The sequence below is a fragment of the Sapajus apella genome, unplaced genomic scaffold, assembly GCF_009761245.1.
Source record: "Sapajus apella isolate SASKATOON/1434 unplaced genomic scaffold, GSC_monkey_1.0 scaffold59, whole genome shotgun sequence".
Lineage (NCBI taxonomy): Eukaryota > Metazoa > Chordata > Mammalia > Primates > Cebidae > Sapajus > Sapajus apella.
In genome coordinates, this window is record NW_022436999.1 from 13,731,042 (window position 1) to 13,757,290 (window position 26,249).

Below are 26,249 nucleotides of genomic sequence, written 5' to 3' on the forward strand. Positions count from 1 at the left end.
TCCTCCAAAATTATCATTCAGCTCCCTGGCTCCCTCACCTATGAAGACAAGAGGAAACATTTTGTAAACACAACAGAATATAGTGTTTAAAAAAACACATGAGATATGGAGAAACCTGAACCTCACTCACTGCTAGTGGAAATATAAAATAGTGCAGTCACTTTAGAAAACTGTTTGGCATTTCCTCAAAATGTTAAACGAGTCTCCACATGACCCAGCAACTTCATATTTAGGTATTTACTTAAGAGAAGTGAAAACACATGTTCGGACAAAAACTTAAACACAAATATTGACAGCAGCATTATTCATGACAGCTGAAGAGTGGAAACAACCCAAATGTCCATGAATAAGCAAAATATGGTATATCTACAAAATGGAATATTATTTGGCAACAAAAAAGGATGAAGTACCAATACATGCCATGACATGGATGAACCTTTGAAAACACTAAACTAGATGAAAGAAGCCAGTCAAAAAAGACCACATATTGTATGACTTCATTTATATTAAATGTCCAGAATTGGTTGATCCGTACAGACAGAAAGCAGATTAGCAGTTTTCTAGGTCAGGGTTGAGGCAGATCTGTTAAACTACATGGGAAAAAATGAGGTTGAAACTATTGCCTAAAGTGAGACATCTGGCTTTTCCACAGTTAACAGAAAAGCATCTCTACAAATAGGATGACCTTCCTGAGGAGAGCAAGGAAGAAAGAAGCACGTCAAGGGTCTGCAGTAACAGCCAGGCTTGTCTTGCCCCTGCCAACTTGGAAGAATCTAAATGCAAAACATTTAACATGTCTCATAGTGATCCACATGAACGTAAACCAATGTATACAAGAAAGACAAAGAGGCTTCTCATGCAGGGCACAGAGCTGAAGTCTACACAGTGTCCTTTGCAAACTGTCACCAGACACCTGCTCCAGTTATCCTCAATCACCTACATGCTCAATCTTCCAAAGTAAACTGAAGCAAAGATCCTTGGAATCACAGTGAACTTCAAAAGGAAAGTTAGCTTTGTGCAATGCCTTAAATGAAAAAAGGCAGGCCAAATCAAACAAGGTACATCAAGTGAGATATTTGCCTGATATCTTGGTAGCATGTTGATTTAACACTGGAAATAGGTAGACCATTGCTGAGAAACCAGCTCTGAGGTTGCCCTTTGATAGATGGTGAAATCCAGGAAAGACGGCAGATTCTGCTTGTCCAATGCTTTGAAATCAGGACAAGGCAAAGTATGTCACAAACACAAGAGGGAAGGGGCACGGTTCTGAGAGAAAAATAAACTATCTTTTGACTGCAGCATCAGCTCTTCTGTGTTTTAAAATAAAATTTATAAAAGCTTCACCCTCCCTCCACTCACCATTAATAGTGAGAGAAGGCCACGCATAGGCAAGACAAGCATTTACATATATGTATACCCTGCAACCCTTGATTTAAGGGCTGAAACAGATTTGAGTCCCCTGGTATTACAACGTAAACAATTTTTCTTTCCATATAAGTATGTGCTGCACTCACAGCTGGCGGTGGTAACAAGTTTACATCCTCCTTTAGTTTTAGGAATAGCAGTGGGTAAAGCGACAGTGGCCTGCAAGCCAGACAATCAGAGTCCTCATCCTGGCTTCAAGGTTAACAGGATAACCCCAAAATACTCTGGGCATTGCATTTAATCATGTGTGAAACAGGTAGAATTGTCGGTGTTTTTTTTCTTTTTTTTTTTTTTTTTTGTAAGCCGTGAAATCATTTGTACAAATGAAATCTTATGGAGATTTCATAATATATATTAAGAGCTTGAAGCAGACAGGTTGCTTAACCCTGGGAGGGATATGGGGGAAGGGAAGAGTCTCCACTGAGGCATCTCCTGGAATCCTGGGACTCCACAGCACATAATATGAAAACCACTGACAAGTTCCCCTGAATATAAAAACTCGATTCCACTTTTAGTAAAAGATTGCTTTAGAACTTTAACTGAAACCACAGAAGACAAAATGGAAAGACTAATAGTTTCTAATCCCTACTCCTGGGGAGGGGGCTGGTTTGTGGAATGGGGGGCGGGGGCAGAAGTATTACAAGGGGTCCTTCATTCTCATTCGTAAGCATGTGACTGTCTCACACATACACATATTCCCATTTTTTCAATGAATTTATATGCTGTGACTGATAAAAGCAAAATTTGTTTCAAGTGTTAAAGAAATTCAAGGTCACGTGAGAGACTGATTCTTTCTTATTAAAAAGGAATCATCACGTTCTAAAAGGCTGAGAGCCACTGCTACAGAGAAAGAAACAATATTCCATTTGAATTAAATGATTAAATGTTTTTCTTAAAAAACACTAACAATGGCCTTTTTTTTTTTTAAATTTTAAAGATTCTACTACCTCTACTGCCAAACTAGTTAGATCCCTTGTTTATCAGCTGTGGCTATTAGAATGTTGCTTTGGGCAGGATTATGAGGCATGTCCAAGCTGGGTAGGAAAGAATGTCACATTTGATAAGCATTGTCTAGCATGGCAGTGGAGGGAATAGGAAGTAGGGGAAGGGCATGGCTCCTATATTTGATATTCCATGCTACACTAGACAATCATCTTTATTAGACAATCACCTAAGATGTGAACGATTAGCAGACACCTGAGTTCTAACTTGACTACGACATTATGCTAAAACACTGGAGAGTTTTCAACAGGATGAGCCATAATATGTGGTTCGAAACTTTGATTTAATTACTTATATTTGTTAGTATAAGAACTTTCCATTTAATACTATTTTTTAAAAAGTCTGACTTCAAAAAAGTTTATATCTCTCAACCAGATGACTACACTAAATGAATTATGGCATTATTACGATCACAAACTTCATCATATATTTTTAAGCCTAGATAGCAGAAACATGAAAACCTCAGTTCTCATGAGAACACAAGCCAATAATAGCTACCAGTCTTGGTAAAAATGAATAATGTTTTATCTTAGAAACTATGTGTCAAAGTTTTATCCACTTAGGATCAGCCCCATTAAAAAATGAAACCTACATAAAGAAACTTACAAAATGTCAATCTAGCAATACATACCTCACTTAAAATAAGAATTAACAAGGAATGGCTGAATCAAAAAACAACAGAAGTGTTTCATATTTCTTAAAATTTATCTTTGAGAAGTCACAGAATACTATGGAACTCCTCACCATTAATGAGAAAAATGTGTTTGAATACTTTTAGTCCACAACTGTACTAGGCATGGCAGGAGAGGCTGTTTAAAATCATTATTCTGTATTATATAAAAGATTTTTTCACAAGATTTTTTTCAGTGCAAGTCAAGAAAATATAAAAAATTAAGATAAAACATCTCATAATCCATTTTATACTGGAGGTGTTGTTATTCATAGAATGTGAGTGAAGCGTCTAATTATTTTACTCAGAAAGGCAACTGGCACTCTTGGAAATTCTGTTGCTTCAGTCAATTGTATAGAGTCCAATAATCTGGCATTTGAATGATGCAAGAAACGAATAAATCATCTGGGGAGAAATACTCATTTTTGCAAGCTAGGAAGACAATGAGTTGATGTTTTGGGAGAAGGCAAAGTGACTTCCTCCTCTGCAGCAGCGTCCTGATTCCAGAGAATCCTCCTATAACAACTATTACACCACTGAGTCAAGCACGTCCCCAAACAAATGCACAGGGACCTACCTAGCAACACCTGCCCTTCCAGAGAGTTCCACAGGAGGTTTGTGCATGTGTTTTATTTCTTAAAGACAGATGGAGCACTTTAAAATAGAGTCCCAGAAAATAAAATCTGAACAGAACCATACTACTGAATATGTCTTCTCTAAAGCGTGCTGGGAAACACTGCATTATATTCTATTACTGGGATTATTATAACCATCTAAAATTTTAAACATGAAGCTCTCTATGCTTGGAAGAAGATTTATTTCTCTGTTTAAATTACCTAAAGCAACCCTAAAGTGCTTTACCAAACCTAAAGCACTTAAAGAAAACCCATTTCTCCCACAATATAGGTTTATGATATATTGACAAAAAGGCAATTGGGCCATAGTACAGCATTTTGTAAAATTTAGGTGCTGTACAGGCAATGCTGTAAATATTTTAGCCAAGCATTTGGATCTGTTTTACAACACCATGTATAAACAAAATGTACTGGGCATAACATTTATTTGATCACATAAATCATTATAATATAAACTTCTCCCTCTCTCCTCATAATATTTGGTTTATTTCATTGTTCTACCTCCTTATTTTCCAAACAAGTTTAGTCCAATGGAAAAACTATGTATCATGTCCTTGGATTTTATGCCTTCAGAAAAGCCTTCTTTGTAGCAGTCAGACCATCAGCAGAAAACCAAGAAGATTAAGAAATCACTAAGGCAAACTCCAGGAAATGCAAATTAGCAATAAAATAACAGAAGCTGGCCTGAGGTTTCCCTCCAGATAATAAGAGGGTATGTTAAGATCATTAATCATGTAAAACTGTAGCCAGAGACCCTTAATCACAGAGAAATATTTTTAGTCATTTAAAATGTACCTGGAGATATGTTTCCTTCCAAAGGGTTTAATGATTATTATATTTATGAAAAGTGTTGGCTTATTTGCATTACTAATTATTCTCATTTCTGGTCATTTCAAAAACATTGAGATTTAAATAGATAAATGTGCAAAGAGTCCATTTAAGAAAGGAAAAATATAAATGATCTAGGGAGGAAAGTTCTACTTAACAAATTTTTTAAATGCAAATTAAAGTACAATGTGATAGCTTTTGCTAGCTGTCCAATCACAGATAACTGTAATATAATAATACTCATTGTAGGCAATGGTGAAAGATGCTTTAATGCTCTTTCACTGCCAAGAGTGTCAATTTGCAAAACTTTGTTGTTTTGGTTTTGGCTGTTTTTTGTTTTAGAGACAGGGTCTCACTCAGACCCTCAAGCTGGGGTGCACTGGCTGGATCATAGCTCACTGCAGCCTCAAATTCCCCCCACCTCAGCCTGCATACTCCAAGTAGCTGAAACTACAGGCATGTACCACCATGCCCATCAGCTTTTTTTTTTTTTTTTTTTTCCTTTTTTTAAGTTTTTGTAGAGATTGGGTCTACCTATGTTGCCCAAGCTAGTCTCAAACTCCTAGGCTCAAGTGATCCTCCTGTCTTGGCTTCCTAAAGTGCTGTAATTACAGGCATGAGTCACTGTGCCTGGTCCCTCCAAAATCTTCCTTGAGGATGATTTGGTAGTACAGATGTTCCTTGACTTACAACAGAGTTACATCCTGATAAAGCCACTGTAAGTTGATAATACTGTAACATTAAAATACATTTAATACACCAACCTGCTGAATACTATAGCTTAGCTTAGCTTAGCCTAGCCTACCTTAAACAAGCTCAAAATACTTACATTAGCCTACAGTTGGGCAAAATTACCTAACACTAAGCCTATTATATAATAAAGTACGGAACATCTCATGGAATTTATTAGATACTATACTGAAAGTGAAAAATAGAATGAATGTATGTGTATTAAAAGTACAGTTTCTACAGACTGCATATTGCTTTCCCACTGCGGTAATATCAAAAAACTGCAGGTGGAACCATTGTAAAGTCGGGGACCATCTGTACTTTTAAAAAAACGAAAATTACATACCTTTGTCTCATTTATTTCTATGAATTTATCCTAAGAAAATAATCTAAAACCTGGAAAAATGTTCATAATTTTAATGGAAAAATGAAAATGGTTATCTTGCACTGTGAACTGAAGAAGCATAAGGTTCATAAATTTGGAAAGGTGAGCTTTATTTCTTATAAAAGGGAACGGCCTGCACGCTGGCCATCCTGCAAGTACTTGGAGGGAGGAGAAAAGGGAACACAAATATATACTGAGAGGGATGGTCAAAATAAATATTCAACAGGTTACAGGAAGAGTCCTGAATATTTATGAAAGGAGAAACATGCACATGCGCAACTAAGCTTCATGCCTGTATTGGGACTTTTTTTTTTTTCATTGCTATAAAGAAGTACCAAGGCTGGGTAATTCATAAAGAAAAGGTTTAATTTGCTCATGATTCTGCAGGCTGAACGTGCATCAACAGTGCTGGACTTTTGGTAACACCCAGGAAGCTTACAATCCTGGCGGAAAGTGAAGGAGGAAGCTGGTATATCACATGGCCAGAGAGGGCGCAAAACAAAGATGGGGGAGGTCCTAAACTCTTTTAGACAACCAGGTCTTGCCTGAACCAAGCGAGAACCCATTTATCACCAAGGGGATGGTGCTGAGCCATTCATAAGGGATCTCCCCCCATAACCCAAATACTTCCCACCAGGCCCCACATCCAACATTGGGGATTACTTTTCTTTCTTTTTTTTTTTTTTTTGAGACGGAGTTTCGCTCTTGTTGCCCAGGCTGGAGTGGAATGGCGCGATCTCGGCTCACCGCAACCTCCGCCTCCTGGGTTCAGGCAATTCTCCTGCCTCAGCCTCCTGAGTAGCTGGGATTACAGGCATGCACCACCATGCCCAGCTGATTTTTTGTATTTTTAGTAGAGACGGGGTTTCACTATGTTGACCAGGATGGTCTCGATCTCTTGACCTCGTGATCCACCCGCCTCGGCCTCCCAAAGTGCTGGGATTACAGGCGTGAGCCACCGCGCCCGGCCAGGGATTACTTTTCAACATGAGATCTGGAAGAGACAAACATTCAAACAATGGTGATACATGGATACCTATTCATGGGTCATGTGTTCAAAAAACGGTAGCATTAGCATGATCTGAAGATGGAGTTTTTGGCCCTCTGATGTCAAAAGGTGAAGCAGAGGACATGAAAAACCCTCACTGGACCTCCTGGAAGAGTTGGCCAAAACCTGCCTAAAGATGGTGGTCAGTTTCTAGGAAAAGATGCATCCTAAAACTGGTGAGCACCACGTTAAAACTGCAAAGATGGGGAATCCAGCCATGGCCTCAGGTGATTGGCTGAAGGCTATGAAGTTATGAGTCATTCGTTTCTTGTTTTCTAGAGTTGGTTTCTGCTTACTCTTTAGGAAGGAATGTTGGTTAAAGAGTCATAAGGAAGGGGCATACTGAGGTGTGTCAAATCTCCCGTTCCATCATGACCAGGAATTCAATTTTTCAGGTTTCTCTGGGGGTCCCCTGGGCCAACGGGGTGTCTGTTCAGTCAGTTAGAAGGCTTAGATTTTATTTTTATTTCTTAGTACCATGTATGAAATGAAAATAAATGCAGCCATCTAAGAATTTTATTAAGAGTTTTAATTACATGAAAAATGCTTATGACAACATTTAATTGGGGGAAGAATGCAAAAGAGCACAGGTTATGTATAATCAAATGCATTTTTTTAAACTTCATAAGCTTTTTCTCTATTTCTATGGATTTTTCTATGTTTTGGTTTCTCCCACAGTGAACCTAAATTAATACTATAGCCAAAAAATACGTTTCTAACTTAATAGTTTCAGAATGGCCTTGAAAATTCCCCATGCTGGACAGGGCAACATTTCTCAGAGAAGGGACTACTGTCAGGAAAAAACCCACGACTTAGAAGTACGCAAAAGAGATTACTGGGTATCCTCTCAATGGAGTGCTATTTGTGGTCTAAGAGGACCTCCAGGGATGATCTTTGCTGCATTGTTTGTAATTAGGCCAGTGGTTCTCAAAGTATGATCTGAGGAGTCCTGGAGAGTCAGAGGACTTTTTAGAGTGTTTGTGAGTTCAAAACTGATTTCATTATAACACTAGGATATTGTCATTTTCACTCTTATTCTCTCAACAACTAGAGAGCAGAATTTTTGAACAGCCTTAATACCTATGATGAAGTCATCATCATTCACATAACATGAAACAGGTTTCATTATTAATATGTTTTAAATAAAATGATGAATGATTGTAAAGCTTAATTCTAATTTCTAACATGATAAATACATTACCCAGTAAAATCTCTTTGGGATCTTCAAGTTTTAATAGGGTCAAAGGGTCCTGAAATCAAAAAGTTTGAGAACCTGATGGACCAGACTCTCTCACAGCTCTGCAGAGGCAGAAACTAACTTGCAAAAAAAAAAAAAAACACACAGTAATGTAATGTGTTTTGCTTGTCCATAGCAAAACAAATGAATTTTGTCTGGTAGTGATACAATTGCCTTACATGCCTATAGAAAAGATAAACAAACATTACATTTCACGGCCCTTGAAAATATTAAACAGTGTTGTATACACTAGCAAATTTATTTCAGTATTTCTGATTGTGGATAGACAACAGATTGGTAGACAGATACATAGATATCTGTTCTTCAAATCTCCTGAATGAGCCTTAACATCTTACTGGTTCCCTCATTCATGAATTAAAATTGTTGGCATATGTTTATCATTTTGAGAGTCTTATTTAGCATCAACTATCTACAAATAGATAAGCGATCTACAAATAGATATCACAAACTATCTACAAACAGATCAACTATCTACAAATAGATATAGGCCACAACACTAATTAAAATGAAAGAGAAATAATTCATCAAAATAGGTTTTAAAACAAATGTAAGCTATGATAAATAAGTTTTACTAATTCAACAAAAGAAACCCAGTCAAGACTCCACTTTAACTCCTGAACCCTGAACTTTATTATTTTTTGCTAAAAGTAGCCGAAAATATTACAAACATTTGTTAAAACTTTGCCGGGCACGGTGGCTCAAGCCTGTAATCACAGCACTTTGGGAGGCCGAGGCGGGTGGATCATGAGGTCAAGAGATCGAGACCATCCTGGTCAACATGGTGAAACCCTGTCTCTACTAAAAATACAAAACATTAGCTGGGCATGGTGGAGCGTGCCTGTAATCCCAGCTACTCAGGAGGCTGAGGCAGGAGAATTGCCTGAACCCAGGAGGCGGAGGTTGCAGTGAGCCGAGATCGGGCCATTGCACTCCAGCCTGAGTAACAACAGTGAAAGTCCATCTCAAAAAAAAAAAAAACTTCAGAAAAGTAGGGTTGATTTCCAATATTTCTTACTGCTTTTCTCCTCAAAGTAGTTTGATCCTAATGAGTTTCTATTGTTAACACCCTGCATTCTAGGAGCTCTAATCTTTTTTCCAATTAATTTTAAATACTGAAATAAGAGTGGAATAAGTGTATCTTATTTTATAGATTAAATACCTGGCCGGGCACAGTGGCTCATGCCTGTAATCCCAGCACTTTAGGAGGCCAAGGCAGGCGGACTGTGAGGTCAGGATATCAAGAACATCCTGGTTAATATGGTAAAACCCTTTGTCTACCAAAAATACAAAAAATTACCTGGGTGTGGTGGCACGTGCCTGTAGTCCCAGTTACTCAGGAGGCTGAGGCAGGAGAATCACTTGAACCCAGGAGGTGAAGGTTGCAGTGAGTCAAAGATTTCCCCACTGCACTCCACCCTGGGCAACAGAGAGAGACTCCAACTCAAAAAAGCAAAAACAAAAAATACCTGAGCCCCTGAAAGATCAAGTGAATTACATAATCTTACATGTATCAAGAGAGGTTAAGGAAAAATCTCTTCAGGTTCTCCACTTGCACGTAGTTCAGAACATTTTGGGGGACATGTGCAGTAGCTCATGCCTATAATCCCAGCACTTTAGGAGGTCATGGTGGGAGAATTTCTTGAGCCCAGGAGTTCAAGACCAGCCTGGACAACGTAGTGAGATCCCCGTCTTTATGAAAAATTTTCAAAATTTAGGTGGGCATAGTAGTCCCAGCTATGCAGCAGGCTTAGGTGGGAGGATCACCTGAGCTCAGGGAGGTCTGCACTGGACCCTGTCTCAAAACAAAAAACTAACTAACTAACTAACCACCTGGCCCTTTACAGAAAAAGTTGGCCATCCACTCTTTTAACTTACTGTGTTCTTATTTATCTCATCCCAAGGCTATCTTTTCCTACAAAATGAAGTTTATGTTAGATAACTTCTTCTATTTTCTTTTAGTAACAACCATATAAAATTATTCTCTTAAAGTATTGCATTTTTTAAAACAGAATATTCCAATGGTAAAGATTTTAAATATAGTATATAATGTCTTCAAGGACAAAAGACATGTCTTTGGAGAGCCTACAGATATGAAATAACTAGCAAAGACTCACTGTAAAAAAAAACTACCATTTCATGACTTAAATTTTTAAAATCTGGTCTTTTTCCAAAACTCAGAACTGAAATGTCTCTCTCCTTTAAGAATATTTTTTCCTTTTAAAGAAGGTAAAACCTGATTCAACAAAAACACTGCGGTCAAAGATGTCGGCAAATCCAAACATCACTTTATATATTTATATGTTATCTATTTTCTGTAAGAATTTTAATTTAACTAATTCATACACTGCAGGTATATAAAATCTTGAACTGTTCTCAACAATAGAAATCTGGAAAACCTGACGTTTGCTTTACTCCTAAATGTATATGCTTCTTGAAATATCTCCATGCACATGGACCTAGTAAATTGTACCAATACACACTGTTTATCATATAGTTTTTCTACCTCTAGTGACCAGATAGTATAAGACATCAATTATTTTCATTTTAACCAATTTACAGGAACTAGAGGAAACAGAAAAACATGCTATACCAAGAGTTCCAGACTGTAGAAAATTCTATGGGACAAAAATAACAGTTTTTTGGGTTTGTTTTTTTTTTTTTTCAAACAAGTTGCAAGGAAAAGCATTACAGATTTAGAGAGGCTTAAGGGATACACAAAAAACTACTATATAGCAAATCTTATTTGAATCCTGAGCTGAACAAACTTTTTAAAAGACGAAATTTTAAAACTGAATAGACGTTTCATGATTTTTAAAACTATTATTTTAGCAACGACAATAGGCCTTTTAGTTATGTTTTTAAAGAGTCTTGGGTTTTTTTGGAGATATAATGTAATATACTAAAATATTTTCACATGATATCATATAATGTCTGGAACTTGCTTTAAAATAATCCCAGAGTTGAGAGAAAGTGGTTGAGGATAGAAATAAAAATTTACTTGTAAAATGATAACTGATGAAGCTGTGGATACACAGTGGATTCTCATACTACTTATATTAGTTTCTCCATGTATATGTACAGGAAATGTTCAATAATAAAAAGTTTTCAAAATCTTCATTTTTACTCCACATAAAACAAACATAGTAGCAACAGGAAGCAGTAAATCTGATGGGGGGGGACATTTTAGGAAGGGGGGTCGTGAAGCATATTTGAGATTTGCCATTCATTCTGATGATTTTTATTTATTTATTTTAAGAGCTAAGTTGTCACCATGTTGGCCAGGCTGGTCTCGAACTCCTGACCTCAAGTGATCCGCCTGCCTCAGCCTCCCAAAGTGCTGAAATTACCGGCATGAGCCACCACGCTGGCCCCGTTCTGATGATTTTTGGATTTTGTATTTTCATTTTAATAATCATCAAGAGTAAAATGGCATAATGTATGTTACCTGATGTTACCTGATATGACAGGCAGAACTTTAGATGATACCCCATTACCTTTGCCCTCATATAATTCCTTTCCCCCCTTTAAATGTTGAATCAGTGAGTATTATGAGATATTACTCTCATGATTATGTTTCATTATATGGTCAAAAGGAGATTACCTTGGGTGGGTTTGGCCTAATCAGGTGAGCCCTTTAATATCAGCCAGCTGATTGCAGGAAGAAAAAATTCGGAGAGATGGTCTCCAGCTGGCATGGAAGAAAACAAACATCCACACTGTGAACTGCCAATGTGGGCCATGTAGAATGGAATGTGGGTGGCCTCTAGAAGCTAAAAGCAGTCCCTGGCCCACAGCTAGTGGTCCTGAGTCCTATAGTCACAGAAAATAAATTCTGCCAACAATTCATGAGCTTGGAAGAAGCCCCTGAGCCCCAGCTGAACACTACAACATGTTGGCTGACACCTGGATTTTTGCCTGCTAAGACCCTGGGCAGAGAATCTAGCCACAGCATGTGCAGACTACTAAGCCACTAAGTTTGTGGTAATTTATTATGCAGTAGTAAAACTAATACACCTTCATAAGCATTTGATAACCAATTAATCCCACAGTATCTCAAGGCTACCTTTGCACATGGGTTTATGATCCCATCAACACCACGTGAGTACCTAAACATTTGGCAATTTAACTTTTAATACAGTGTGTCACAGAGGATCATGAATCCAAATTTGAGAAACCTTGAGCTACATAATCCCTGTTAAATGAAATACTTCTTATCTAACACAGTTAGTTTTACAGGCAAGAGTTCATACTTGAATGCTTTTTACAATATGAAGATTTCTGCAGCAAAAACATGCTGCAGAATAATCAAATGAACATATTTAAAGCAAAGTGTGACCAAGCCAAATGCATCACCAAAATCTTAGCTTCTCATCACAGCAGGTATAAAATAGAATAAAGCTTTTTATCCTCTAATGCCCTAGCTCATGATTAGGATGTATGAGAAAAACATGCACCAGATTCCACTACAACAAAACTTTCTTTATAACGAAGATTCTCATATCTCAAATGGTCCATATCATTAAGGAATTGCAACAACTATCCTTTGTGCATGTCATACATCTGTTTATTTAGAGGAAAAACTGAGATGTAAATGAAGACAACAAATGGGAAAGTAATATTATCCCTAAGGCCTAAAAATCTGTCTCAGATTCTACTTAGTCTGATTCTTTTAAATGTTTTTTTAATAATAGCTTTTAGATATAGTTTGCACACCATAAAATTCATTCATATACAGTGTACAATTTGGTGGGTTTTAGGAGATTCACAAATGTGTCACTATTACCACTACTTTTAGAACATCTTCATCATCTCCAAAAGAAAGCTCATGCTCTGTCTTTAACTGTCCTTCTTTCTTCAACACTATGTTATGCTAACACATTTCCCTCACAGTAGAAAACCATGGCCATTCAAGATTGAAAATCAATATTTAGGAAACAAAAGAACTGGAGGTAAAAGATTTGACCATAGGTGGACACAGGGAGGGGAACACCACACACTGGGGTCTGTCAGGGGAGAGGGTGGCTAGGGGAGGGATAGCATTAGGAGAAATACCTAATGTAGATGATGGGGTGATGGATGCAGCAAACCACCATGGCACATGTATACCTATGTAACAAACCTGCACATTCTGCACATGCACCCCAGAACTTAAAGTATAATAAGATTTGACCATAGGCATAACAAATATCTTAAAAACTGATTTGTGATTGTAGAGCTTCCTATAACTGATGTTGTAAACACTCCTTTGAAAAAATGAACAAGCTCCAAATAAGCAAAATATGAAAGCACTTTCCAGGGAAAGCAAAGAGCATTTCATTGGGGAAACTCTTCACCTATTGCACAGGTGATCTGTTTGTTTCAGAAGCTGAAGACAGAGGATGATCTGAGCTTTATATAAGTAAAACAAGGAAAAAATTGGGTATTTCTCTAAGAACGTAAAGCAGCATTCTAAAATGCTCAACACTAAAAACATTTTTTACACAGCAAATGAACAAATGGATGATGTTTTAAAGTGTTGTTTCCATGGTTGATGGAATAGTCCATAAAATGCCCAGTATATTTTCCCAAAAAATCAGTCATTTTCCTTGCTTCTGCTATGCTTGCTAGAAATCTGGATCTGAAATTCCGTCTGAATGTTTTTTCCCAAGCCATTTTATTTGCTCTCCCGACAAGGTCCTCCATGAGATGTAGTGCTGGCAACATGGAACAGGCTAAGGAGGGAAACTTGCAACAGACCTGCCCACGTCTATGAAGCCAGAGGAGGTCTCACAGGAAGCTCACAGAGGTAGCTGTGAAAGAACCTAGATCCTTTCTAGATTATTTTAGATCCTTCTCTAGAAGGAATTCGAAGAAGAGCATTTACTACTATTCTCCCGCTTAATTTTTATCTCAAGGATGCTCATGGAATTGACTATCTGTGAATGGGTAGTTTGTTTCCTTCTTTTACACAGTAGATTGAAATGTAAATTGATTCATCTATAGATTTAGAGGTTTTTCAGTTAAACCTGTCAAAATATAACAGTTTCAATATTAGTAGAAGCATTAGGTTCAGTGTATTAGGTAGTACACACTGTATGACAGGTAAAAGACCTTTCGTTATCACAAATACAAAATTCTAAGAAAACTTTTATAAAGTCACATCAAAATGGACATGATTTTTTTTTTTTTTTTTGAGATGGAATCTCTCACCATTGCCCAGGCTAGAGTGCAGTGGCACCATCTTGGCTCACTGCAACCTCCACCTCCTGGGTTCAAGAGATTTTCCTGGCTTAGCGTCCCAAGTAGCTGGGACTACAGATGCGTACCACCACATCCAGCTATTTTTTTTTTTTTTTTTTTTTTGAGATGCAGTCTTGCTCTGTCACCCAGGCTGGAGTACAGGCGCACTATCTTGCCTCACTGCAACCCCACCTCCTGGCTCTCCTTCTTCAGCGAATTCTCCTCACCAGTAGCTGAGATGACAGGCACCCGCCACCACACCCAGCTAATTTTGAATGGAGACAGGGTTTCACCATGTTGGCCAGGCTGATCTCAAACTCCTAACTTCAGGTGGTCCACCCACCTCAGCCTCCTAAGGTGCTGGGATTACAAGTGTGAGCCACCATGCCCAGTCAGACATAAAATTTTTAGAACATAGCTGTGCACTTAACCAGGTGGGCAGCCGACCCAGCACACATCTGCAACTGTAACTACATTTCCTGAACACAAGATCTTTCACTTTTCTCACCTATGTTCCTATTTTTGTTGCATGTGAGAATTACCTGGGGATCTTTAAGAATCCTGTAGAATGGACCCCAACTCCACATCTATTGAGTTGGAATCTCTAAGCATCTCTTTTTTAAAATCCACTGTGAACATTCTGATGCGTATCCAGGGCAGAGGACTACAAGACCAGACAGAGCAGAAGAGGCGTGGATACCCTGAGAAGTCCCACCAATCCCTCTGCAAAGGAACGTTGTTTTACATTTTATATGAAATATAAAATTGTTTTACATTTTATATGAAAATATATGCTTCCCTAAGCATTATCTTTGCATTAGTTGCTCAAGAAGGGAACTTGGGTTGGTTTTTAAAACCTTATAACATTTTCATTTTGTACCCTGAAAATCTTACCAACGTTTTTTTCTGAAAGGCAAGGCAAGTTTCAGTGTTGCCAAAGCCCAAGCTTTAGAGTCAAGTTTAAAAAACATTCTTGAGAGAGAAATAAAAAATGGAACATCACTGCGCTAATCCTTTTCAGAGCCCTTCCCACACTGCTGATTTGAGATAAGCTGTCACTTTTAAAGGCTTAAGGCATTTTTTCTAAAGCATTTTGGCCTTTGACAATAATGACAGAGTTGGCCTTCCCTTTCCCCAAAGCTTCATCCTCCTTACCCACAGACAGCATCACTGACCTACCAACACAGGCCATGGGCTTCAAAGCTGTTTACCTACTAGCTCTGCTGGGCTTACACTGACCCAGCATCAATGTCTCACAGTCTCCTGTTGTGACCAAGGACACATCCTTAAAATGTGGCTGACCTCCCAGGCTGTGGTCATGGAAGAATGGAGAAGTGACTCTAAAGGGTCTAATCCACTGACCTTTACTTTGCTCTAACCAACTGCCCAAATAAATAAAAGCAGCAGGGTGGCTCAGTTTCCCAGATGAATTCCAATTTATCCCTAACTATCCAGGCTTGGTTCAACGATTAAAGTCTTCAGGCCATCCAAAAATCTGTCAAATGGCTCTCAACCACGGGTGATTTTGCCCCCAGGGGACATTTGGCAATGTCTGGACACATTTTGGGTTGTCACAACTGGAGGAGGGGATGTTACTGGCATCTAGTTCGTAGAGGCCAGGGATGCTATTAAACGTCCTACAGTGCACAGCACAATCCCCCTCACAACAAATAATTATCCAGTTTCAAATTTCAAGAGTGCTGACGTTGGGAAACCCTGGGTTAGAATACAAAAATGGGTCATCGGCCAGCCCACTGCTAGATAAACCTTTGAAGAGACATTCGTCCCAATTTAATTTAGTTGAAGATAGTAATCACAAACTCATGCCTTCAAGGGCCAAGGTGATAAATATCACATAAACTAAGTGGCTGTGCATCAGGCACTAGGGTGTGGTAAGGTCTGTGACAAATCAGAACACAAATGCTCACTAAAATATTCCTTTTTAAAAATAATACTGTGCTGGCCAAGCAAAATGTGGACAGCTGGCTACATTCACTCTGTGGACCCCTGGTGGTCAGACTCCAGTTTAAAATGATCAGCTGGGCACAGCTGCACACGCCTGTAATCCCAGCAACTTGGGAGGCTGAGGCTGGAGGATTGCTTGAGGCCAGGAGTTCATGACGTCACGTCAAATTTTAAAAAAGAAAAAAAAATTAAGTAAAAACTAAAAAAATAAAGTGATGATCAATTTAAACAGAACTGTATGATCACCAAAAGACCCTGTCGAGTTTCATCCCTTATATCCTACAGAACTCCTGAGCTGTGCAGTTGAGAAGAGACCGGGGATCAGACTGTGGGGGGTTCGCTCCAGCCAAGAACAAGATCTCAGGACACTGTGTCAAGGCAGGGGCGGCCAAGATTGAAAACTGGAGGCAAAAAATCAGAGTTCTCCCTCCTCACTGGTCTCCATTTTAGGGAAACTCAATGGATATTACTTTGATGATTATACAATGCCACATAAGTGAGGTCGTTATTTTAAGAGGATACTGTCTTCCCAAAAATTTAGAAGTTTTATCCAGAAGATAGCTTTTTCTATGTGAATACACAGTGAAATGAGAAGAGAAGCCCAGAAAGTTCAAAGGAATTGCCAAGATTACCCAAACTGAACCTAAAATCAGTGTGTCTTTTCCCTCTGTACAATTGCAAAGCACCAAGTGACAGGTGAAGAGATTTCATTCAAGGTGTCAAACATGTGATTAAACTCTCTATCAAACAGAAGTTACATGTAAATTAAATCTACAGTTACTCCACGTTATCCTCCTTCCTCATTAGAAAAGTCATCCACATATTTGTCCCACATCACTGTTTTAAAATCTCTTTATACCCTAACGGAAGCATAAAAGCAGGTTAATTATCTCCACCCCTCCTTCCAGATCCGGCTGTAGAGAAGAAAGGCAAATCAGCAAATGGAAAAGCAAGAAGGAGGAAGCCCTGATATGAATATCCCCGAGTGTACAAATGCTTTCTGTTGGAGGAATTCCTGGCCTGAAGAGACAGCATAAACAAAGGCCATCCAGAGGGAAACAAATGATAAGTGAAACCCAGTAACTCCCTCTGTCCTCCCCTCTACCTACTTCCCTCAACATGAGAAAAACAATCTGAGCATGGGAGATTTACAATGTAAGCTGTCCTCTCCTGGCTGCCTCACAGTTCTATTCTAAGTTAGAAGGTTAAGGGGGGAAGACATGCTTTTCTTAAGGTCAGTGATGGGGCTCCCAGGATATGGAACTTGGCAGACTGGGAACAGCCTTCTCACCCTGCCCACAGAGGGGCCACAAGAGCAGAACTGTCAAATTGCAATGCAGGGAGTATAGAAGGAAAAGGTTAGGTGTGAAAGAAACATAACTTCAGTCACAGTCAGAGAAGAAATTGGGTTAAATGTAAAACTATATACATTAAAAAAAAAAAATTTAACCAGCCCTTAGCAGAAAATATCATAGGCAAGGCAGTTTCCTGCCGCAGTTCCTAGAACTTCTATAGTTGGAAGTGTTACCTACTCACAGAATCTCAAGCCCTAAATGGGTCATAGAGTATTTCCAGTTCAATCTCTATTCTTGACTTTAAAAATACAAAAATATAATAGCAGGCCTGTTCATTTAACCTTCTGAGAACATGGTGCCGGCAGTCTCAGCCATTGGCTTCAATGCCAGCATTTATTTATTGCATGTCCTTTGACTTTTAGTTCACATTACCGACTGAGTGTTGAGCGAAGTACCTCTAACGCAGAAATGATTGCCACACAAAAAGGATGGGGAAACCAAACAGAAATTATATTGTTGCTTCTTTTCCCACCCTCAGCCTAAATCAAATAACAGTCACTAATACTGGGTTAACTATAGCTGCATTTGAAAAAAATAATTCTAAATGGGTTGCCTTCAACAGAAATGTATGACATTTTCCATATTTACAATTTCACCAACTTAAAGAGAATACAACAAGGTTCTTCAAATAGTTTAAGCTGTCTGTTTCATTTCTTACAATTAGTTTTCTAATAAATTCTGGGGATTTAGAAGCGTCCCTGGTCTAAATCTCTTGTTACAGAACTGCAGGTTCTAACTTAACTTGTGTCTAGACATTTCACTGCTTGATTTTACCGACTCTCTATGAAACTAATAAAAATTTAAGCTTAGGCACATATGAACACTCTATCTCATCTGGTGAATGATGTTAATCACCATCCTTCACTCTTCTTCTAGGGTACAAATATGAATAACTTTATAGAAGAGTAAGCCCAGAAGTAGCACACCCAAACACACATTGATGACATCTGTCATTCTGCCAAGAAAGGAAAAAGACCAAGGCCATTGACTTTGGCAAACTTTTTGGAAGCTGCTAGAGTCCTGACCTAATCTTCACAGGAGGACAACTGTCAGAGGCATACGGTTCCTTGGCAAGCTGCTGGCAGTCTTGCCTCTCACAGGGTTTCCCTACCAATTCGCTTTAAAACATGGCACCTCTTTTTTTGCCCCTAGTAGTGATAGCTGTGCACTGATATATCCACAATGTACAGTATAGTCCCCAAGAACATGATTGATTAAAACAAAAAGGAAGCAGAAAAAACTCCGACTAGAATTATAGGTGCAGTTGTGGCTCCAAAACAAGGCCAAGCTAACCCATGCCCTTGACCTGGTTTGTGCGTCACTAACAAACTGAGCTTAGCCAACAAGCCAGAATATAAGAACCCATCTCAGAAAATAAGAGATGGGCATCTGTATTACTCCAACAATGCCCAAAGCTAGGATCTGGGCTATCTACTCTTGTAAGCCTAAATTCAGGAAGTCTATCAGATGGGCAATGTTTTCCAGTCACACTGCAGGTATTTTTTTTAGACATAAAAAGGACAAAGACCAGTTTAATAGGTGACCTTAATTGTGTGCCAGCAGAAATACAGGTAGCCTTAAAACTCGAATTCTGGTGTAATTTATAGAACAGAATGAGCTCCGGTTATTACTAAAGGTGAATGACATACTTAGAACGTATAACAAGATGAATGATTAAGAAAAAAAAAGCTTCTGAAGTCAATGTCTGTTCAATAAATGTTATGATTGTGTAGCCTAATGGCTAACAAGCCTTTTGTTTTCATGTTTCCCTTCCTGGCAATATGCCGTTAAGGCACAGCTTTCCTATTATTTCCTTGTGTTTTAGTCAATTGTCTTCATTAAATATTGTCTAAGTGGCACAATATCTAGTTTTAAGCCAAAAGGAAAAGATCTATTGTAAGTCAGGAAATCACACCAACTGCACTGGAAATTGAACTTGCTTCCCAAGTTTTCCCCATTTAATTCACAACTATGGCTATGGTTTAAAAGAATTGTAATTGTTTATTTTGTACCAAATTTGCTCCACTGTAAAAATAAATAAAAGTCTCTCTTCTGAGGAGGGGGGAAAATGTTTATTTTAATATCTAAGGCTATCCAATATTAGATTACATGCTTGACTACTGCTCAAGTGTTCATTATTTTCTTTTCAAAAGAGCTTTCACAATTTATGTTAAAAGACTATAGGGAAGAGGGAAGCTGAGAAATTACAGGCCCTCTTAACTTTCAATGCAGGCTTCTGTGGCCCTGTTCTGGGTGAGAAGATCTTTTATCAGAAGAGGGATTCAACCTAGTGAAAAGTTGTCTCACTTTACAAATAGGGTCTAATGCTGGACAGGCTCCAAATAGATTTAGAGCTGTAATATAGAGCATTTCCTTTTTCAAATAATTTCTCTTTTGTTCACACAGCAAAAGAGAGCTCCAAAGTTGTATCATTAGTTGTATCATTTAAATACACAAAAGCAACATTTTTAATCTCACCCAACATTTTCTGTCCTAGAAAATCAGAACCCATGACGTGAAGACTTCACTTTACTCTCGATTAGCCCAGGACATACTGACCCAGCACTGTCAGAGAATTAAGAGACAGAAAGGAAGCTGATTCCCCCAACTCGAGTTGCAGAGTTACAGTAAAGTCAGAAGCCAGGCAACAGCAGATGTATAAAGAACTAGGCTGCTTGGGTCCCTAACCTGATCTGCCATTTACAGGCTGTGTGGCCTGAGCGAGGCAAGTTCTTTAACTTCTCCATGCCTCAGTTTCCTCATCTAAAACATGGCAATAAAAGTACCTCTCATGTATAATTGTGTGGAGTCAATGACGTAGCCCATGGAAAGCATTGGAAAGGGCTTGGCATGAGGTAGGCACCTCACATACACTATCAGTATACTTGACTGTAAGTATTGTATGGTCAGGCTAAGTGCTCTAGGGAGGAAGCTGGGGTGAAAGCTGAGGGACAGGCAAGGAAGGTTTCCTGGAAGCTGTGGCACCTGAGCTAGATATGAAAGCACAAGAGAATAGACACTCAGAGGGATACACATTCCAGAGGTGGACAGCCATTACTGCAGAAAGTCACAGAGGCAGTAAAAACCAAGAACGCTTAACACCAATGAGGGAAAACAGGCTCACCAAAGCTGAGGGTGTATTTGGTAACACCAGATTAATGACGGGGAAGGCTCTGTATGCTTGCTGTGCTTCTAGGACTTAACATTCAGTTCGTTTTTAGACACATGTTCTATGAATGCAAACTTGTGTACGATGAATGCAAACTCTCCCTGAAATGCTTGGTTCTCCCCTGCTCCTAGAACAGTGGAAAGGATACTAGAAAATTAAAAGGTAACCTATTCTTTCTGCAAAAAAAAAAAAAAAAAAAAAAAAAAGAGTCTGCTTCAGTGAAATGTAGGTCACCAAAATCGACCTGAATCTCATGTTCATCTGTCCGTTTCAGTGGGAGTACAAAAAGGGGACAGCTCAGAGAAGGGGGATGTACTTCAGATTCATGCTTCAATGCTGGTCTCTATCAGCAGCCTCAGCCACTCTAAATAATACAGTCTACATAAAAGACAGTACACTTGCTAAGTGAATGCATTTTCAAGAGAGGTATCATCTATCCTAGCCTGATCTGCCAACCAGACATTACCCCCAAGCCACATACAGAACTACAGAAAATGCTCTCAGTACCAATTTCTTAAATAGTACCTGTGCAGTCAGTTTCCTCTAAACTTTGAGGTCTTGAAGCCACTACAACAGATGCTGTGTGTATTTAAGATAGCTCTTCACTTAGAAGATTACCTGTATTAACAAGTTAGAAATTGTAATACCAAAATAAGTCACCATATGCCTCAACCAAAGAGGAAAAAAATCACAACAGAATATAGAACTTTCATTTGACTGATGTCCCCTCTAGAGAGAAAACAAGATTGCTAACCCAACTTGGACACCTTGCTTGGTTTCCAGCAATGTAAGGATAGACTTAACACTGGAAATACCAGAGCATGGCTTGAAGCCAGGGAGGGCCCCACAGCCATTACAAACTCTGTGATTATTTCCTGAACCAAACACCTAGGGCACTCTGTGATACCAAGCTTTGTTGGAAAAGCGTGTTTCCTCTGGTCCAATAGCCGCAACTTTTAAAGTGTTTTCACAGAAGACCTCAAGTTTCTCTTTATGACATTTCCCAAATATTTACAAAATGAAACACTTTCAATCAGAACTGGTTTGTTTGTAAACACCTTATTTGTTTTAAGCACTGTAGTGCCAACACTAAAAGCAGCCTTTTAAACAATGTAGCTCAAATAAAACCACACACACACACACACACAGACACACACACAGACACACACACACACACACACACACACACACACACACACACACACACACCGCTTAACACCCAGAACATCTCCACAAAACAAGAAAGCCAGGATTCAAATTCCTTAGCACCTACTCACTGAGCCCCTGTAAGCAACACCCAAGTATGTGACCCACCAACATCCTCTTCATTATCACACCTCCTCACTATGCTCCTGAAAACCCACAGCACCCGACTACTGGATGGTAACATATTACAAATATCAGGCAAATGTTCTTTCACATTTCTTTCACATCAACCAGCAGAGACTACTGATCTGTTTACAGAATGGCTCTGCCTCAGGTGAGAAGACTATTGTCTCCCAGCTCTTCTGGGAGACACTGGTGGCCTGGCAAAAGCTTCTAGGTATCTTTGTCCTGGTCTCTCTCCCTATTCACTTGTCAGACACCTCCGGAGAAAATTATCTGGGCCAAATATAGTGCAACTGAGAGAAATCTAGAAATGCCTGGTTCAGGGGTAATAAATTGTAACTAGAAAGAAATAGTCTATGTGAGGGAATGTATTCTAAAAGTAAATAATTAGGAAATTCATCTGTCTATTTCAAATACACAGAAAGCCTTTTAAGCCAGGCAAGTTTTGGGTTATGCTTAAATGAAACTGCTTGGCAGAAAGCTTAGGGGAATATTACCATGGATGACAGAGCTATCAGTGGAAATAATTCAGACCTTGAACCTCCAATCATAGTTCTGCTAGGTAATATTCATTTTAAAAATATTTATTAAAGACCTACAAATGAACAAACTGCTCTAAATGCTGGGGATATAGAAAAGGACAAGACAAAGACCCTGCCCTCAAGGAGCTTATAATCTAGTAGGGTAGATAAGCAGAAGAATGAAGGAAATTTTTTCTTTTTTTTGAGACGGAGTCTCGCTCTGTCACCCAGGCTGGAATGCAATGGTGCGATCTCAGCTCACTGCAACCTCCGCCTCCCGGGTTCTTGCAATTCTCCTGCCTCAGCCTCCTGAGTAGCTGGGACTACAGGCGCACACCACCACATCCGGATAATTTTTTGTATTTTAATATAAGAGATGGGGTTTCACTGTGTTGCCCAGGCTGGTCTCGAACTCCTGAGCTCAGGCAATCTGCCTGCCTTGGCCTCCCAAAGTGCTGAGATTATAGGCGTTAGCCACCATGCCCAGCCGGAAATTTTCATTTAAGTTCCAGGAAAAAATAAAAAATAAAAAGTGACAACTTCTGATCCTGTTTCCTCATGGGGATGTAGCCACCTATGTAAGATGGTAAGTGTCAACCACCAAACATACAGCAATCCCAAGCATTTACCTGACTATGGATATACGTGCATATATACTCTCATATACACACTTGCCCCAATAATTGCAATATCTGTGATAATTCACATTGGTATAAAATGCAAGCAGAGGGGAAACAAAATATTTGTGTAAGTCAATTACAATTAATGTAATTACAAATAACTGCATTCATTAGGAATCTATAAAAAGGCAAAACCTAAACAATTATTTATAATATTAAAGTATAATTAGAAGAGTCCAGATACTGGAATAATAGTAGTGGTGGTATAAGCAGTATTACAAATAGTAACACAGCTGCCTGTCCACTTTGAAGGGTTGCCATGAAGAACCAGGCTATTTTGCCATACAAGTAAGGCTCAGAGATACTACCCAATGGCACAGTATCAGAAGCTACGTTTAAATCCTTAACTTCAGATTACTTTGGGGGGGGGGGAAAAGGACAATGACCAAGTCTATCTTAGAATCATAGGCTATTGCACCTAGAATTAACTTTAGGAAACCCTCTATACCCTTTCCCCTCATTACCCAAGAGGAGACTGAGGTCTTCAGAAGTAAAAGGGTTAACCCCAGCCTGGAGCAGCCAGTGAAGGACAGAGCCAGAGTAAGATCCAAGGCTCCTAGTTATGGCCCTGCATGCTTTGCCCTCAAGGACCTGCACCCTGTAGGCTGGCTTTAGAGCTTATGAAAACCACAAGGGACTGCAATGACTTCCAACTGTTATTAATTGTCCCTAATCACTTCCAATCAGCTGCACCTAGAGCAAATTGAGAGCTCTCTTTATGCAGAAGAGGGGAGGGCACCCTTCAAGATAAAGCTGCCTCAAACACAATAAATGACCTTATTGGGGAAATCATGTGGCTGCCCGAAAGAGGAAACAGATTTTTCAAATTATAATTTTCAGAGTTTGCCTCAGGAAAAAGGCGCCAAACAATTAGTTTCAGGGAAGGAGGTGGAGTGACGAGGTGTGGCACGGGGAAGGGAAAGGGGTCTAGAACTCTGTCCAAGCTATTTAGGAGAAAAAGGGGAAAGTCCTGGGGCTGTGAAGGGGGCAAGGAGGAGAAAGCAGCTGGGCAGGGGCGAGCGTTTGACCACACCCACTAGCCACTCCCTCCCAGCTGCCCGCAGAGCCACATCGAATCGAAACAGCAGTGGCAGCAGCTAAGATTCCGAAGGCAGGAGTCGCCATGGCAACGGGATTCATCTTGCAGGCAAGTCCGCTTCAATTCACTGGGTCCTTCTCGAATCTCAAGAAACTACCAGCTCTACGAGAGCAAAACGGTCACGGGGGGCATTTGCTCTTGATGCTCTCCAGAAAGTGGAGATGCAGGAGAGGGGAATGGAGTTCAGGCATCACTAAATATGTTATGGGGCGAGAGGAGAACTCCGCAAAGCCAGTCCGTGAACAACCTGAGATCTTAGCAGGGTTTGATGAACGAGTAAAAGACCAAATGAAGGTACTAGGGAAAGGAAAAGAACATCCAGGACTTTGAGAGATCTGGGCCTGGAGCACGTCTCCAGTCAGAGGGCAAGCCGATCACAAGCTGTTAGCTTTCAGCACCAGCTGGGTAAACTCGATTATCCAGCCCTCCTGCCCCACAGCGAGCCTAATCATTAGATTATCCGACACTCCACCCCCGCGCCACCGCCTCCTGGCCCAGGGCTCCAGGGCAGGCGCTTCGCCCCATCCCAGGTGCTCTCTGCCAAGGGAGCGTGGGGACTGAGATGCGCCCTCCCGAGAGGGACTGGCGGCAGGAGCGCTCTGCGGCGCCTCACGACCGGGTCCGCAGGCGGCGCAGCCTCCCCGGCAGCCAACACCTCGCTCTCCCTCCGCAACGCCCGATTTCCCTTCTGTTTTGAGACATTTAGCTCCAACTTAGTCTGAATTACAGGCATTCCGTCCCTTTCGAATGGAGCTGATAGTGAGGGTGTCAGCGGCTCGGCTCGGAAGCGGACGGGTACACGAGTCCCTCCTTCCCTGTTGCCACCGCCGCGTCCACCAAGCCTGCCTCGGGGATCCCCCTCTCGGAGCCGCCGGACCGGGAGGTCCCGGCCGCCGCTGCAGTACCCGCGGCCCCAGCCCTGGGGAGCCTGCAGCAAAGCGGCGGGTGGTACCCCGCCGGCTCCCCGGCCAGCCGGGCGCCTTAGAAAGAAAGGAGGGAGGGACCCCCGTCCTTGGGGGGCGTCTTCCTCCCTGCTGCCTCGGTTTGCGTTGCGCTGCAGCCATTTTCCCACCCCCAGCTTAGCAGCCAAAGGCTGTCTCGGTCCCGTTCCCACCCAGACCCAACCTGAAGGACGGGTTTAATATTTACCTACTGGCTCGGGAGCTCCGGGGAGGCAGCGGGAGGGCGCGCCGCGAACGCAGCGCCTGGCCCACGGAAGCACGCCCACCCCCGCACCACTGAGCGGTGCCACTTAATGAATGAGCGCGGCGAGCAAGGAGGCGCGTCCCCCTTACCTGAGCAGCCCCTGCATGCTGAAAAGGCGGCTCTGCACTCTGGGTACAATGGGATCCGGTTAAACAGTTTCCTACACAGCCGCTCGTAGGTTACTAACTCGCAGGTGACATCACCCTCTCCTCGCCTGATAGGATACAAAGTGGCTCCCACTGCGCATGGACGCTCCGGTCGGGCGCGCAGACTCCTGGGAGTTGTTGTCCCCATCTACTGGCCGAGCCGGGACAGCTTTGCTGTCGGGACTCGTGGAACTACACCTCCCAAAACACTCCTCGGCTCTTCTGCCCCGCCCCTTGTTCCGCCCCCTTCAGGACCCGCCCCCTCCCAGCCTTACATCTTTGCAGTGTTACGGTGGTCGTTCTGAAGCCGAGCTGTGGACCGCACGGGAGAGTGGGAGGGCTGCCCTGCAGTCTTGCCTCTTGACTTGACCTCTACTCTGCCCCGCGCGGGCTCTGAGGTCCCGGAGGGGCCCGGGGCTCGCGTAGTCCGGCCAGGCTCTAACTAACTGGGCTTTCTTGGCCCCTGCTGGGAAGGGACGATTAAGACTTTCTGCCTTCCCCACAAGTAGCAGCAGCTAATTCGGAGGATTCACTTGTTTCTGGGTTAAATATGGTCCTCGAATTTTCCCCGCTCAACATC

General features: G+C 40.8%; 1 protein-coding gene across 4 annotated transcripts in view; it reads right to left on the reverse strand.

The window, feature by feature from the left end:
• DAAM1 (dishevelled associated activator of morphogenesis 1) overlaps positions 1-25,765 on the reverse strand; it is a 194,007-nt gene extending 168,242 nt beyond the window's left edge. For 2 of the 4 annotated variants that reach the window (XM_032245948.1, XM_032245945.1), the window contains exon 1: positions 25,613-25,765. The gene's annotated coding sequence lies outside the window, so the exon portion shown is untranslated. Of the gene's footprint in view, positions 1-25,466 lie in introns of all 4 variants that reach the window. The other 2 variants (XM_032245947.1, XM_032245946.1) reach the window with 2 other exon arrangements.
• Between the last annotated feature and the right edge of the window lie 484 nt (positions 25,766-26,249).